Below are 16,663 nucleotides of genomic sequence, written 5' to 3'. Positions count from 1 at the left end.
TCCTGCGGGTGCCAGAGCGAAAAAGTGGAGCGTTTTTAACTGTGGCGCCTAACATAGTACCACCTCAAAGACGTTCAGATTCAGTGGTATTTAATTTCAAGAGCAAAAACACGAAAACCACCAATGGTCTAAAGAGTGAGGAGTAAAAACGCGAACAAGTAAAGAGACCAAGAAGTGCGGGAGAAAACTAAGCGTTATTGGGGGAAAATATGCGGTACTTCGGCCGATAGGCCTTCAAGGCGAAAAAACTTAATTAATTAATCAAGGACAATTGTTTAATTTCAGTAAGATGTGTGAGCCTATGAACCCGAATCATCCAAATAGAAGGAGGCTATTTCGAACAGTTGAGTGGAAAATTTTATATTCCACGTCTGCGAGATGAGAACCGACTATCTTTCAAATCTAGTTTGGAATCGAGTTTTGAGAGCTGTACCTGCAATCTCCATGCAGCAGATGCCCAATATCATAGAATTGCCCCAGAAATTTCACTGGTACACGTATTCAATCGATGTTATGTTAACCGATAGATACGCCTATAGACCAAAAAGAAAGAGCTTTCAATAACCCCAAGAAAATGTGGAAGTCGGTCGATGTTTTCAATATATTTTCTGACAAACTAGGTCAAGAATCTGCACACTCTTAAAACAAAAGGTGTATTTTCTTGTCCCATATTTAACACCTTAACAGGTTTATAAAGGATGTTATTCTACACATTAAAAAGCAGTTTTCCTGCTAGGGTGTTTATTTACACTGTTTGGGATGCTTAGGTCCTCCGTTTTGGTTACTTTGTTATACAGTTTGTGGTATAAACCTATTCCCTTCAGGGTACAAGACTACTCCTTTTAGGGTACCAAACGACTCCCTTCAGGGTGCTACAATACTCCCTTTAAAGTGTTAAAATACTCCTTTTAGGGTACTAAACTACTGCCTTAAGGGAGCTACACCCTTACGAGGTGTTAAATCACTCCATTTACGGGGTAATATAACACCCTTTATATACCTTTTCAAGTTTTTAATTTGGGACAGTAAAAATCCCTTTAGATTGTTTAAATTAACATTAAAGAGTGTTTTTTACAGATATTACACCCTTAATATACCATTAAAACACCCTTTTTTTAAGAGTGCAAAAGATCCCGTTTTATCCTACTTGTCTTCAACACTTTAAGGAACCACCCGAACTTCTAATAAATTCAGGACTTCCCTATCACTCGCTCACAAAACTACACGAATCTATGGCAACTGCTCTAGAAAGCGATTTGCGATTTCAGTTGGATTTTGATGTAGAAGAAATGGACTTGGTCCCCGATTGGTCGGGGTATATGGCTAAACGTTCTCGACAAGATCAGGTGGCGAAACCATATACATACTGCATGTTTCGTCATCTAATAGACACGCTTCCAGATACGATTTTGACAACTCTCCTTTACATCGAGACACTTAAGAAGAACTGTGGGTTGTCATTTTACCACGTCAATGCTGACACGTAGTTGTATAAAGTAGTTACGCAAATCAAATGGTCGTTCCGAGAGATGGAGTAATTTTATAGTTAGGTCCGGAGGAATGCAAACTTTGATGTCCTTTGTTGGTTCTATCGGAATACTATAGAACAACTCGGGTCTAGAAGATATACTAGCTTCGGCACTTAAAAGCTATCCCAAAAGTCATGGCCTGAAGCTGTTCGTAAGTCAGATGTATCGGGGCCGTAGGGGGGTTCAACCAAACCGCCACAAAAAAAATTATGGGATTTTCGATCACGTGGCACTTTTTTTGGAAAATGAAAGTCTTCTTACCGGAAGAAGCCACGTATATTAATTAAGCGGGCAGCACTTTTTCACCATCAACGTGGTGTATGGAATGAAGTATTTCTTGATCAGTTTGGTGAACAAACTTATATTTGCTACTGCAAAGGAAATGGGGGACTGATTTGAAAAACTCTCTCAGAGGAACAACTTGCCGTTTGTAAAAACTCTCATCACATTTGCAACACATTACCATGACGCGTAGGGGCGAATAGTTGATTTTATGAAATAAAAAGTGGTCTTGCCCAACTTTTTAAAATATTGCTCTTACGTCCCAAGACTTAGCTTTATAAATATATTCTTCGCACGAGCGCTTTGCACGCCTGCTAGAAAATTCGAAATTCCTCTGGTGACTGTAGCGCGCGCACATAGACTTGTCAAAGTAAAAGACTGTAACGTAAGAACCACATTAAAACCAGACGGCCATGATACTTTATAAAAAGAGCTATTAGACGATAAGTTCGAGTATTAAAAAACGAGCCACAAATTGAAAGGAAATAAGTGGATTTAAACCGATCTAGGGCTATATTCATTTCTTTTAAATCCAGCTCCGAAAATTATCCGAATAAAAACTTATTTGTTGCATATTAAATCGTATAATAGTCGTGAATAATATCCATCAATAAACAGTTAATCGAATTGTTTATGATTTAAGGAAAGTTTGGTGGTTAATTTATCTAATTCCACGAGCTCTGAGCCGATCACCTAGATCGTAGGAACAGTAGCGTAAGTAGCATGGGTGGTACCCAGGGTGAATATCACGGTGTGCTATACTTACTATAGTCAAAACATTTTTTCGAATTTCTCTAGTTTGTGTAAGTTTTTATTTTTTTCACGGTCGGGTGTCACACTCAAAATGGCACCAAACTCTAGGCCGTGTAAAAAAAGTCAAATTATTATGTAATCAACGTATAATTGGTTAATATTACCAGTTGGTTATATTGGGTACGGTGCCATGCGTGGAGACAGTTATGGCAGCTTTCTATTTTCGTGTTGAATGTGTCGGAATCTGGTTACTGCCGCTGTTTCCTTGGTTATACAAATAGGCATAATTCCCCGGGAAATACCGGATACCCCAGCTAGTATCTAATAAGAGATAAGTGATAGTGCAAGATTTGTTTAGTATGATTTCTCGGCTGTTCTGACGTCTTTGTTCGACGAATATGGAAACACGAGATAAAGCACGAAATCGATATTATTTACCAAGCTAGAGGTTCTTACAAGCGAACAAATAAGTGAGATTGAAGTGGAACTGGTTGATGGCAACGAAGCTCTTAATCATACTGTTTCTGACCTAGTTATGTGAACGGTAACAATTATAATTAATTTGTTTTAATACGCAGGAATTAATACAATTGGAAGTTTCTTTTAAGTCAAGGAATTCTTCCGCGAATGGTTCCATACCAGAGTGATTGAGTAAAATCATATCACCTCGGGCAAGAATAGAACCTACGACCTTCGGTTTCCCGTCCCAACGCCACTACCATTGGACTACCGAGGCCAAGAATACCAAGCCCTCGGACACCCAATTTAAGAATGACTCGATCGGGTTCACGTTATTGACATAATATTAACCCGTTGGTGACGGTGCCGTAGCGTTTCAAGTCAACCTTTTATAACAGTTCCTTGATGGTCCGTGGTCATAACAATGATAATTTATTAGTTTTATTACGCAGGAATTAATACAATTAGAAGTTTCTTTTCTCAGTCACTCTGGTAACCACGTCGTTTCATTTATTTTTGATAAATATCAGAAAGGGTCTATAAAGATATAAGGAAATAAACGCACGCCGAAGAAACTTATTTAGACAAGGGATACAGTTCTTCCCCGAGAGAACTGATTGTGAAAAGTGAAGATAACAAACGACCGTTAATTACAGACATTTGTAATTCTAACACTGAAAATATTAATTAATAATACAGGGTGTATCCTAAATGGGGGTAGGACCGAGCGTCAACGGGTTCTACAGATTATTTTAAGACGAAAATGTTCTATGGCATTTTTCCGATTTAGGCCACCATTTCGAAGTTACGAAACAATTGATGTTTGGACGACCCCTTCATTTAAACATTACCTTTCAATAGCTTAACGTAAATTAGCAGTTTCATTCCTGGACATCGGCACGCGGCCGAAATAAAAAATCTTTTTCGGCGAAGGCAACTTATTATGAATGAATAAAATATTGACGCGCTCCCAACAAAATCATTTTTTTGAGAGGCTAATTTACGTTAAGCTATTAAAAGATGATGTTTAAATTCGGGGGTCGTCCGAACATCAATTGTTTCGTAACTTCGAAATGGTGGCCTAAATCGGAAAAATGCCATAGAACATTTTCGTCTTAAAATAATCTCCAAAACCCGTAAACGCTCGGTCCTACCACCATTTAGAATACACCCTGTATAACAACTCAAAAACGAAGGAAGAACTCGTATTTAAGTTAAATCGGAAGATGCCGATATTTTCGTTCTGTTAATTTATTTTGTTAATATACCAGATAAGTTCTAATGTCTCCATGAAGAGCTTGGACGTACAAATAATTGTAATACAGTATCGCACCTAAGATTTCTTAGGGAGAAAAAAAACTAAAGTTAAATATTAAAATATAGTAGATTTTAGAGATTGAGAGAGTGTTGTGACTGAGTGGTTAGCAAATCGAGTGGTAATATACATCCAGTATATGAGCATTCCACATATAGGCCACCCTGGATGTAAATAAGTATAGATTTAATAAATTCAGTAACGAATAAAGATGACGGTGGCCTGGCTTTGGAGCCCTTAAGTATGTTTTACTACTGCTCCGCATTACAATGAAATGGAGACGCGACATTGTAGAAATGGAAAATCGAAGTCGTTCAAATATATCTCCAAAAACCGCGGAAAATACCAATCTTAGTGGCAAATTGTAACTAGAATCTAACAATTTAAACTTTATAAATATTTGAATTTTTTCCGGAGGGTTTGAACTTCCCCTGGGTGCGCCACTGTCGATATAAATAAGACTGTTTCAAAATTAGAAGATATCACCGGCTACATTTTGGCCTTTGAACTTTCACTGGCTGCGATTCCGTTCCTTATCGTTATGGGAAAGGAAAGCTCGGTGCCTTAAAGTTATTTCTAAAATCGAACTTTGATCTCTCCCCAATATCCGACGACAACGCCACGAAAGAGAGTTACGTAAAAGCGAATACAGCTTTTATGCTAAATTTATACGGAGAAAGTCAAGGGACTGAATTTAATACATTAAAGCAAGTGTCGGCTCTAGGTGAAGTAGCTCTTTTTTCAACAGATGTCGCTAGCGTCGAAATCGAAACAAGACGCTGAAGCTACATTTTTACCCAAAAGGCGGGACATAAAAGTATGCTTCGCGTTGATTGGCTCATTTGTAAATTTGTCAATAACTTCAATTATAGTAATTGCTTACAATATATTTTATATGGGATATATAATTTAGGTTAAAGTTCACTCACAAGGAGACTACCCGAGGTGTAACTCACCGATTTTCTTTAAATTCAGGGATTAAGTAGACCTTCACGTAACTTAAAAAACCCCAAAGGGAAAAAATGCGATGGGCTTTAGTTTTACCATGGCAACCGAAAACATTTTTCACAACAAAATATTATATTTCTCTATGTAAATTAACATAGGAAAATTTAAGATTCCTAAATTATTCAATTTTTTTTTAAACAAAGGTGGTTAATTGTGGGTAAATATAAAATTGTGGGTAAATATCAAATTTGATATTTACCCAAAATTAACCAAATTGGTTTTAAATTTTTTTTAATAATTTCATAACGGGGGACCATTAGAATCTTCGATTTTCCTATGTTAATTTACATAGAGAAATATAATATTTTAGTTGTCAAAAACGTTTTCGGTTGCCATCGCATTTTTTCCCTTTGGGATTTTTTAAGTTACGTGAAGGTCTACTTAATCCCTGAATTTAAACAAAATCGGTGAGTTACACCTCGGGTAGTCTCCTTGTCAGTAGAGTAAAAGTAGTCTAAATATAATACTCTATAATGGCTCTCTGGCGACGTTATTTTTTCGCTATTTTGAATTTTAGCTTCCGTTCCCATTAATAGATGGCTCCACGCTCTCCACGAAAATAATTTTTTTCGAAGATTCGGATAGATTCATGGCCATCTCTAATAACAGGGGCCTTTTCATAATACAGGTGGCAATGATAGAGCCGACAGTTGCTTTAAGGTATAAAATATTTAGCCAGAGGAAGGACACAACGAAGATTAAACCTTGCCAGTCAAAAAATGAAGCTACAGTTGAGCACGTTTAACGGGCTCACCTTCGGGTATTAACTTGGTGTGCTGCTGATAAACGTGAACCTCCCAATGTGGAAATGATTAATTATAGAGGGCACTTCGATAAGGATGTCCCTGTACCAAATATTGGTACGACAGCTGTAGCCCCTGAAGCCTTGCTTTAAGTTGTTGCTTGCTCTTGTCAATCTAAGAATATGCGTGAAATTAAACGATACAATTGCGGCTCTTCAAAGTTATGCTGTACATGTACGTCTTATTGCAAATGATATTTGTAAAAATAAATATTAACGATGATGAAGATGAAGATGAATAAAAATATTGAAATTTCTGACACCTATCACAGTGCCCCCTTGGTTTCCAGTATGGTAACGACCGATGGGTCCCGAAATTCTTTCAAAGAAAATAGTATGAGCCTGTATAGTTTGTAACAATCACAGCGCCCCCTAGTAGCAACTATTAATATAGTTCATGAAGTGGATAGAATCCTTTTGACCAAGGAATCGTGAAATTATTTTTAAATAAGATATTAACAGTGTTTATTGTTTGTAAGAATCACCGTTAAGGGCTTAAAAAATATCTCAGATATTAGGAATTAATTACGACCGTGATATGGGAATGATTAATATCTATCAAATGACACCCAAAAAGTTATATTTGCACTAGGCGTTCTGTGATAAGGTCGGTTAATGTTTGGGTAACGGCGGCCATCTTGATGACGTCATAACTAAAAATATTAGAATCAATCAAAAAGCCTTTGCCAAAACTCCCCTTTCGTCTCCTGGACTACAAACAGAAGCTCGCGTTTCAAACGACTTCGAAAAACTTAACTTCTAGGAATAATAAAGCTATCAGGCTCACTTAACTCTTCATGCTTCTCCCAAACTACCACAAACACGTGCCGCAAGTCCAGCGGAAATAACCATTGTCCACGCGATAGAGAGTGGGGCTTCGATTTTCTTAGGCGTCTGCGGTGGCGCTCCGGAGGGGGGATTATATACCCTGCAACCCCCCCTCCCCGCTTTGATCTCTCTTTCTCCGGCTCTAGCTCTCTCTCGTCATCCTTGAAAAGGCTCTTCTCCGGAGAACTTCTCCCGAAATCGCCGAGAGCTGATAGAATATTTGCCGGTAGAGATCCAGTCGGCCGGTACTCTTTGAAATATGACTTTATGGAAATTAGAAAACTTGTTTGACTGTTAAACATTTCCGATTTGCAATTACGATATGGATATTTTCGACACTTCTAAGATGAAAATAAAAGTAAGTGACGCCTAATTTTAGCCATTTTGGCGAAATTTTGTGGATTTTTATTTTCAAGTAAAAATTATTTTGAAGTAATTTGACATTAGCACTAATTATTCTTAAACTGTGAAACTGATCTATAAGGCCGTCATTTAAGACTTTTAAGTTAGGATAAATTTTAAATATTGAAGAAGTTTAGCTGATTTTGACACTGCTTTCGTATATTTTCTAAACCTTTTACATCAAGACACCATAGTTCATAAAATACATTTTTACATTTTGCATTTAGTTAGGTGGAGTGATACAATCGGTAAATTTTCAGCCCAGATTTGCGAAGGCTCACGTGATTGTTATTATTCTTAATATGAATATCGGAATATTTTTATTTTTTCATTTGTAACTTCCATAATTCTTATATATCAAGTTTGTATGACGACTTAATTGAGAATTAATCACTTACGTGTATGATCTAGTTATTATTCTTTTAAATTATATTTCTAACTTTCTTTGACTATAGAATTAGGGACATTTTGGGTACGGTTGAAAGTTAAGGCGGGTTAAATTAGGAGAGCTATTTAAATAATTTGGAAGCTGATTGAAGAACTGCCGAATTGGATCGATGGTTAATTAAGTGAGCGACGATTTGAACAGCAAAACGTTGAATTGAAATAGTAATTACAATTTACATAATGGTCTCTACGCAAAACTTACAATCTATTTTTGTGAATTTGACCTTTTAATCCATTTTATTTCTTTTAGACGTTTTATTTTACTCTATATTTCGCCAAATTTCGTGGTTCATTGAAATCTTTTAGGAAGTACGAAACATATTAAAAAACCGAACAATTTCTATATATGTGATTGGATATTTAAACCCACTTTAAAAAACTAATTTTACAAAATTGACTACGTTTTTCCGATTTTTCTAAGCTTGAAAACGCACGAACACGGGTTTGATATGCTGGGTTTCGTTTAAATTGGAAATGTGGGGTTGCTTATTGACCGGGAAGCCCCAAGATTTTGCAGAGATCGAAGCTAGTATACAAATTCTAACGTTCAGTGGTTTTTTGGTAGGGCTAAACCCGTGTCAAGGTTGAAAGAGGACCTCATGAAAACGTCTAAAAACGTGTTCCCGCAATTACGTGTTTCCCACCTCCATGAAAACGTAGTGAATGTATTTAAAAATATACAGATAAGGTTTAAAGGGTTAAAATATATATACAATAAGGGGCGTCGAATATGGGGCGTAAATAACTATTTTTCATAGACAGCATAAGTATGACGACTTAATTGTGAAATAATCACTAATATCTAAGACATCATTGGAAAGTCTTGTTTACATTTTTTTAATTTACTTTGATACTTTTCAAGTCATCTTAATTTGAGATTGTATAAATTTTAACTCAATTGACATTTGAAAATATTCAAATCATGATAAAAAATGTGAAAAGGTAGACAAATAAAAGATTCCCAAGGATAGCTATCCCTGTACTAAGCTTTTCGCTTCCTCAACGTAACCCTCTACTTGGGGGTGACGAGGGGGATGAATCGGATTTGGGTACAATATCCGCTTTATTTTCCGGTCGGTAGTTGTCGGTTCTGAGCGCGCTCTGTCGGAGTAAATATTAAACAGTAAAATTGGCCGTAACCCGCGTAGTGATGGATTATTTTAACATTTAAGTTAAATTTGCGTATTTCCTGGCTGTAATAGTGATTATCGGTATTATCACGCACCTCATATGGAAAACATAACATTTATTTTACAAATCTAAAATCCAAAAATAATTTATTGGCAAATTATTGCCATCAATGGGTTAATTGGCTATCAAAATACAAGCCCGGATTTTGGGTCAACGATGTTAATTATTTGAATCTGTTCCATTGCGCCGAATGCCATTTGACCGAACCCAATCCCATTCGACCGAAAAAGCCACACTTTGGCGGATTTAGGATTCGGTCTAATGGGATTGTCCAACTCGACCGAAAAACCCGGACTTCTCCGGGTTTAGGATTCGGTTTATCCGTTTCAGCATCTGTCAGAACAGTATGCAGTGTTACCTAACCTAACCTAACAGATTTAAAAATATATTAAAACGCTTCCATAAAAAATCAAAAGGAGTAGAAAGAAAAACTTTTTTTCTGGTCGCTCAATTGTGAATATTGCGTCGGTCGATTAGAAAAATACAAAACCCGCCTTTGGGCTAATTTCATCAAAAACATTGGCGGAATTCGGTCTAATGGGAATTCGGTCGAATGAGATTCGGCGCAATGGGAAGATACCAAATATTCGACGTATTTATGTTCAAAGCATTTATGAAGTGAGTTTTTTAAAACTCAGTCATGGTTGCTTGTTGTACAAAAACTACGCGGTAAGTGGTAATCTTGGATTTGTAAATTAAATTTTCACCGAAAGTATTAAAGGATAATTGTTTTAGTTATCCCGTTGTTAAAGCCTCTAGTTTCAACATTGAAACCTCGAGAGCCGACTATTAATATAGAACATCATGAACAGTGTGCGCAGAAGGTATATTTTCATTATTAAAGTTTTTGATGGCAGATTTAATATATTTTATTTGCAATATCTCAATCTATACCAACAACCACCCTCTCTTTGGGCTTAGGTACTTCGGATTGTAGTTTTGTTCACTTTGATCTTTTGTTTTGGAAAAGTATTCTTACTAGAAGTATTTTATAATATAATATTTTTTAAATGTACCTCTTTCTAATGGAAAACGAGAAAGGTTCATCCCAAGAATTGTTACCAAAATTAACACTACCAGGGTTTTCTAGTGTTGTAAGTTGCAAAATTTTCCGGAAAATGACCGAGGCCTTTTATCTGGAAAATTTACCGTATTTTTCCGAAAAAAAAAAATAAGTTTCATTGCATGATTAGTCTAATATGTTGTTTGAAAATTTAAAGAAAGCGGAATTTTCGCCCCATTTTATCGAATCTAAGAGTTAAACTAAACCTCTAAACTAGCTTTAAACTGTTTAACAATGTACCACTATTAATGTTTTGTAGTATGTTTACTGTTATTAGACATTTTATATCGATAAAAAGTAAAAAAATTAAAAACCCTTAAAAATCATTTGTTTCAATTTTTTATTTTTCCGATTTGCGGAAAATTTTCCGGAAAAATAAAATGCGGAAAATTTTCCGCAAATCGGATAAAACTATTAGTGTAGGTGGCGATATCCCTAAAGTCGCGTACGTTTGTAATCTAAACATTGTTCAACTTTTTTCAGCCTTTAAATATGGCGCGTGAATATACCCACAGTTGTGACGTATAGTTCCTCGTTTGCAACATTTTTTTAAAAAGGGGGCTACGTTGAGAAACGCTTATTTGAAGAGGATAGCTGTCCTGGGGAATCTTTTATTTGTCTATGAGTCCATCAACTAAAGGATCAAAAATAGTAAGATTTGGAAAAATGTAAAAATATTTCGAAAGCTAAGCCTAACAATGAAAAATTTCAAATCTCGTTACATAGCAACGGAAATCCGAATAGGGGAGGCAGTGGTAGATAAAAATGAAAAAATGTACAATAGTCCATCATAGAGTTGTAAGTCGGAAAATTTTCTGGAAAATTACCGAGGCCTTTTTTTCTAGAGCATTTTACGTATTTTTCCGAAAAAAAGTTTTCATTTCATGATTATCCTGATTTGGTTCGCAATTTTAAATTTTGTGGCACTTTTGCCTCATTTTTCCGAATACAAAATAAAACCAAACCTCTAGACTACTCTAGAAACCTTATAAAGTAATGTCAAAAGTTACATAATTACCAAAAGTGTGACAATCTCTGTACTTTCGTATGATAAAGGTTTAATGAATGCTCGACTCGAGATCGTCCACATAAAATACTTTTTATTGTCGCCTTTCTGGCTTTTTTTTAGTATCTGGTATTATATCGTAGGTAGATGGCGATAGCGTCTCCACAGAACGACGAAAAATAAAAAAATACAGTAGCTTTGATCAGTGCTACTTAATTCTGCCGTTCCTCACTAGGAGGCGTTATTTGTTGGTATTAACTTCCTTCCCTCCCCAAGGCATACTTTCCCTTCTTCCCTCCCAACTTGTATTTCGCTCGTAACATTCATTAAGAAAGAGGGTCGATTGACACCCTTTTGGTAATTATATCACTTTTGGTAATGTTTATTATTTATTTATCTGATTTGCGGAAAAGTTTCCGGAAAATTTCCGAAAAATTATCTGTCCAATTTCCGAAATTTTTCCGCATTTAATTTTTCCGGAAAATAAACCACTCTAATCCATCATATCAGATGCCCTAGAAGAATTTAATACTACACAAATTACGAGTTTATTTGTTAAAAATAAATAAATATCTAAGGAAAATAGTTCATCATTTTCCTCCTTGTCGAAAAACATGAAATTAATTGGTCAAAATTCCAGCGATTAATCTAAAGTCTACGAACTGTAAGACAACCTTTGAAGTATAATATAAAATTTCTGAACAAGAGATGTATCCCCTTAGGGCATAAAGATCAAGAATCAATTTGGAAGGTATCGTTGCGGATAACTCTGTCAATAATTGCAGGTCTTATTCAAAAGGTTATGCAACATTTTTAAGGGGTTGTAGGGGGTGAGTTGAGAAGTATGTCTATTTTTCCCCATTTTCCTACGATGAGTTAAAAGAGCGCCAGAGAGCTTCAAAGTGTGACCTACTAGCCCCTGGAAGTAGGCAGCAAAAATCGAAAAACCAAGCAGCAGACTTTAAATACTGTTAAGTTTACCTTTTTATATACGCTGGTGGCCTCGATTTGTTTACAAAGTTCTTTTTTACCTATCACCCAAACCTCAATGTTCGCATTTCCCTGCTGCTTGGTTTCGCGCTCAGTGGCGGCGCCAGGGGTAGGCTACGCAGGCTACAGCCTACTTTTATTTCGCTTGTAGGGGCCCCAAATCTAGATGAAGGGGCCCCGATCAGCCCCCTAAAATGATTTGCGGAACTAGAAATATCAAAATCCGAATTAAAAGCCTGCTGTTTTTAAGTTGCGAACACTAAACAGTGGTTTCTAATATTTTTTTCGAACGCAGCCTTGATTCGTTGTAGTTGCTAAACTAGCTACTTCAAACAGTGTTGCATCGTTAGACAGATGATAAATTGCGCGGTTTTCCGACTCTCCGAGTCCCAATAATAGATACAGGAAACGTATTCGCTAACGAAACGGATATAGGTGGCGCGGCCGTCGCTGCCCCTGCAGCTTGATTTTCCCGCCTATTTCGGTGATCAAAAATAAACATGGTACATGGCGGGCGTTAAGGCTAGGGTTAAAGGAGGTAGAAATTGTGCTGTACCCGAGGGGTCGGACATTTGCCTGTTTTGTGTACGGGATTTTGGATTTTTTGAAAATCCAGGATTTTTTATTGTGGATTTGTCATACAAAGTCTATAGGAGCAAAATTCTTGGATTTCGGATTTGTGGATTTGGCCAAATGAGCGACCCCTCGGCTGTACCTTTATGCAATAATACCGCGCTAAAAAAGATAATTAATCGTAAAGAACAAACTTCAAACTTATCGGTTCACAATTTCCCAAAAGCAAGAAACTTTTAAGCGTGTGGTTAAAAAATTAAATCGGGGCAAAAAAATATAGTAAATGGGCTCAGATTTGCAGTGCCCACTTTAATTACAATGACTTCTTAGAAAGAAATGGTGAGTATTTCCTTATTATTTATTATTAATTAAAATAAACTTGGATATAAATAACACCGTTTTAGATGGAAAAACTGTGAAGAGACGCCTGAAATTCAAAGCTATTCCTTCTAAGAATTTACCATGTAGACCTACTCCTGAACTAGCTGTAGTTAGAAAGAAATCAGAGAGATCACAACGTTTTCAAAATCGTTCTAAAGGTTGGTCATTTTATAAATTTATATTATAAATTAAGAATTGTAAATAATGCATTTATTAATTTCAAATAAACATTGGACGATTTACAATCAGAGGGTTGTATACCATTGAACCGAATCCCGTTCGACCGAATCCCATTGAACCGAAAAGTATTTTCATTTATAGCCCAACATGGCGGGATTCAGTTGAATGGGAAATTTAAATCTGGTTCGTTTTCACTAAGGGTAGGTTAGTTCAGGTTGGGTTAGGTTAGGTTAGGTTAGGTTAGGTTAGTTCAGGTTGGGTTAGGTTAGGTTAGGTTAGGTTAGTTCAGGTTGGGTTAGGTTAGGTTAGGTTAGTTCAGGTTGGGTTAGGTTAGGTTAGGTTAGTTCAGGTTGGGTTAGGTTAGGTTAGGTTAGTTCAGGTTGGGTTGGGTTGGGTTGGGTTGGGTTAGGTTAGGTTAGGTTGGGTTAGGTTAGATATGGTAGGCAACTATTTCACGTCGGGTCTTATCAAGGTTATTTTCCAAAATTAAACCCGGAAAATATCAAATTTCAAGGGAAAAAGGTCTAAAAATACACGTCGGTACGAAATAATAAATATTTAAGACATAGTTTAGTCCAAATTAGATATACTATCGTCACGTAACCTACGATATATAAATATGTATCACTAACGGTATATTGAATGAAAACCGCGCAAAACGCGGTTTTCGGTCGATTGGAATTCGGTTGAATGGTACATTCGGACGAATGGGATTTCGGTCCAATGGTCTACAATCCAATCAGAGTCATGGCACAATCATCGACTGAGACAAATTTTATTGAAGGCCCTGAAAATGTTTCCACACTTTCCAACTTAAATTTGCTTGCCAAAATAGCAGCTGAGATACATTCATCTACTAGCGAAACTGTGACAGAAGTAACGAAAAATTCTATTGGCATTCAAGTTAATTTGGAGCAAACCAAGAATAAAGTGTCATCGTCAAGAACTGGACTATCTAGCAATGGAATGACTAGTAGTGATTTTGTATCTCTCACTGGCATTGGAAAAGAACTATTTGACAGTTTGTCAATTGAAGTGATTTTCTAATGCCCGTTAATGACCGTATGTTATTAACGTTAGTGAAGTTGAAGTCAAATTTAACGTTCGATGCCTTAGCTTCGTTAGTTCTAACCGTTCAGTTTCAACGTACTTCAAAAGACTGCTTTGTGCCCTTTCTGATGAAATTGTTACTGTTACATGCAGGCTAGTAAATTTACAAAAAACAATTCTGGCAAATGACAAATTTAATGATTAAATTTAAATGCATTGCTAATGAATATGACTCTTACTTAAAATGTAAAAATTAAAATCTCTTTTAACCTCAATTAAAAGATAGCCTTTATTTCCACAAATTTCTTGAAGAAATCAGATTCTTCAGTAGTCATCTCAAAAATCTGATTCTCGTGGAGTCCTAAAAGGGTTAGTTTCAAAAGTTCCTCGAGGAAAGAATAGTCTTCTTAATTGGATGGACCAATTTGCCTACGTTTAGATAGATTGTCATTTATTTCACAAGCTTCTGTATTTGCAGTATTATCAGAGTAGCAGTTGTCACGGTTTCTTTAGGTTTTTCATTCGAATTTACAAATTATTTCTATCTGAATGGTAAATGTCTGGTACACATTGGTTCGTATGGAAGACTAGATATTATTCGTTCTTCAGACTTTTCTAAGCTATTGACACTGCTTCAGGCATCTGCTTTAACTCTCTTCCAAAATGATTGATAAAAACCAACCAACTACGGAATGTTTACAGAATCCAGAGTTTCTACAAAATAAAAGATTTAAAATTGAGAATTTGGTATCAATAAGAAGATAAATATTTACCCGCTTTTGCACGAACAGTGAATACTTTCAATTTAGTGTTTTTCACCACGCTCTTTAAATTTTAACATCAAGGAGTGAGGTTGATTGGCTTGATTGTATGAAAAATCCTTCAATTACTGTAATACCATCCTCTTGACTAAAAAGGAAGAAATTAAAAGACCCCTTTGGGATTTCTTTAAACATGCGCTCACCTTCTTCCAACATTCTAGGCTTCTCTCCAATATATTTGAAAATTTCAAACATTGAGAGTTCAACTGTAATATAATATAAGGAGTATTTAGATTTATTATTTCCAAAAAGATATTTATTTTGAAATTTATACCCTTTAGAGACTAAGAGACGTCATATTCGATGTATATCAAATTCCTTCTATTTACATTTTACTGGTACACCACCAAGACTAACTATTCAATTAGTCTTAAATCTTTCCAACACTGTCATTTAGAACTATATAATATACTACCCAAACATTTACTAGACTTACTAATTTAAAAATAATACCAAATTTATATTTAATACGACGTTTAAATGGTCTAATTAAACGTATTGAAACCCTATTTAAAGCCTTGCCAGCCATGCTTCTGATTTATTGTATCACCGAAGTATAGTTTGAAAGAGTGCGGATAGGTGGCGTTACTGTAGTTTTCTTTAGCGAATATAAAGGTCTAGATAAAATATTTCAAAGGGAGTGAATACGGAGGTGACAGCTAGCAGAAACGCGTAATTTTTGCAGGCTATCCTTATAAGGCGCTATCTATCGGTAAGAAAGCTCGTGCTATCGTCGCGAGAGCCATAGCCGCCTAGATTAAACAAAGCCCGTGCATGGTCGGAAAATCTTTTTTAAAACTGGCATTTTAAGGACGCTAGGGTTGACCGCTTGGTGGCGTGTTATGGACTAGGGACGATTACGCAATAATTTTCTAACGGTGCGGTAGAGGCGTCTGCTACGAGGCTTGGAGGCTGTGTGCCTCGTAAAGTTGTAATAAGTATTTCATTATTATTTAACAGGTAAGAAAATGATTTTAAATGAAAAATACTTTTTTAGAATAGTGTTTCGTTCATTAAATAACTAGTTTAAAGTGCACACTGTGCGGTGTACTTTATTTAGGGTGTTCTATTTTGAACTAAATGCTATATACGTAGGCCTTATCTTGGGCTATTTGTTAGGTCTTTTCCTAAAACTATTATTATTTTTCAGTTAAATTTGTTAAAAAATGGTCTACTGTTTGGTTCCAAGATGTAAGAATAACGATTGGCACAAGAAAACTTCTGATACCAGAAGTTTTCATAGGATTCCCAAGAAAAAAGATAATAGAAATAACTGGCTTTGTGCAATATTTGGTGAGAACTATGAAGTTCAAAGCGAATACCTTGAAAACATTAATAATCAGGGTGCAAGAGTTGGTAGTGATCACTTTAATCAAGCTGATTTCAGCATTTCAAGTTCCAGAAAATCATTACTGGCATTTGCTATTCCTTCAATATTTGTCGAAGACATTGTTGAAGACCAATTAAATGAAACTTTAGTTGATAAAAGTAATCATCAAAGTCATGGAGATTACGCAATAAATAAAACCCCTTTGTCTAATATAATACGCAATCAAAATCAAGAAGGGGTTTTTCACGCTAGT

The sequence above is a fragment of the Leiobunum rupestre genome, chromosome 2 (genome assembly GCF_980474605.1).
Source record: "Leiobunum rupestre chromosome 2, qqLeiRupe1.1.hap1, whole genome shotgun sequence".
Classification (NCBI taxonomy): Eukaryota; Metazoa; Arthropoda; class Arachnida; order Opiliones; family Sclerosomatidae; genus Leiobunum; species Leiobunum rupestre.
This window is presented reverse-complemented; position numbering follows the sequence as displayed.